The sequence below is a fragment of the Bos indicus x Bos taurus genome, chromosome X (genome assembly GCF_003369695.1).
Source record: "Bos indicus x Bos taurus breed Angus x Brahman F1 hybrid chromosome X, Bos_hybrid_MaternalHap_v2.0, whole genome shotgun sequence".
In the NCBI taxonomy this organism is placed as follows: Eukaryota; Metazoa; Chordata; class Mammalia; order Artiodactyla; family Bovidae; genus Bos; species Bos indicus x Bos taurus.
The window spans coordinates 49,265,423-49,266,957 of NC_040105.1; the positions used below are offsets into that span (position 1 = coordinate 49,265,423).

The 1,535-nt window shown below is 44.0% G+C and overlaps 1 pseudogene; it reads right to left on the reverse strand.

Annotated features, from left to right (window-relative positions):
- Positions 1–564: 564 nt before the first annotated feature.
- Positions 565–1,288, reverse strand: LOC113888038 (annotated as a pseudogene).
- Positions 1,289–1,535: the final 247 nt, after the last annotated feature.

Genomic DNA, 1,535 nt, shown 5'->3' on the forward strand with positions numbered 1-1,535 from the left:
GCCTCCTTCCCTCCTCCCACCCTTTTTTACCCCTCCAAGTTGTTACAGAGCCCCAGTTTGAATTCCCTGAGTCATATAGCAAATATTTCCTTTTGCTATCTATTTTACATATGGAAATGTATATGCTTCCATACTACTCTCTCCATTCATCTCACCTCTCTCCTCCCCTCCCCTCACTATCCCCCCACGACCCTTGTCTGTAACTCTGTTCTCTATGTCTGTGTTTAAATTGTTGCCATGCAAATAGTTTCATCATTACCATTTTTGTAAATTCCATATATATGTGTTAATATATATTTGTCTTTCTAATTTACTTCACTCTGTATAATAGGTTCATCTGCCTCAATAGAACTGACTCAAATGTGCTCCTTTTTATGGCTGAGTAGAATTACACTGTATATATGCACCACAGTTACTTTATCCATTCATCTGTTAATGGACATCTAGGTTGCTTCCATGCCCTATCTATTGTAAATAGTGCTGCAATGAACATTGGGGTACCTGTGTCTTTTTCAGTTTTTATTTCTTCCAGATATATGTCTAGACATGGTATTTCTTCAAGGCTTAACAAGACAGGTAGGGTAGTGGCAGCTCCTTGGCAGTGCCATTCATGGTGACATCACCATACAGAATAACAGCACCGTAGTGTTATTTCTGATAACATAAATCAGAACATCAGGGAATTCCTGCCATTGATGTATCAGGAGTAGTTCCAAACACAGCTAATCAAGTAACCCGTAGAAGTTAAGATAATGTTGGTAAACAGAAGAGTAATGAGGACCAAATAGGTAGGATTAACTGACATGATATAATCTTTCTAAGAAAGATTAGGAAGCTGCTGTCATATGTATTCCTGGATGGAGTTTGGATAAACAAGTACAGTGAATGCAACCAAGATGTTCAGGCCAAAATCAAAGATCTGGTAATAGAGGAATGGGATGATCCAGGTGGCATGTTGCTTGTATGCTCCTTACAGAGCCATTGGGAAGGTCAGGATCATGAGAACAGAAATTGCAATGCCAATGCACACGTTGGCATCATCCATGAACTCAAAGTCACCTCTGAGTTCAGAACTTGAAAAGTGATCCTGGTCTGGATTAGCCAGGGCACTCAACAGAATCAGCAGTACCAGGGCATTGATGATCAGGTAGCAGATGACAATCAGGATGGTGCTGATATGCACATGGCAGTATAGGTAGCAGCTGTTGGAATATAACCACATCCTAAGGGCCACCATCTTCATTACTTGGGCTGGTGGCACAGTGGTGCGAGCACGTGCCCAAGTTTGCAGGAGTTTCAGCTGTCAGTCTGGCCCACTGCCGTGGCTGCTGCCAGCTTCTCCACCACTCCAGCTCTTGTTCTGGCCTGCTTGCTGCCTGCTGGTTCTGGCTCTGCACCTCCCCTGAGGTCTTCCAGCTGCTGCCTTGGCTGGTTGTGGAGCCTTCTAGTTGCTGGTGGGCAAGGCTGGGTCCTGGCAAGGCTGAATCTGTAGCCTGAGTATTTCTGAGTCTGGTGCTGACCCATCCATGGATTGG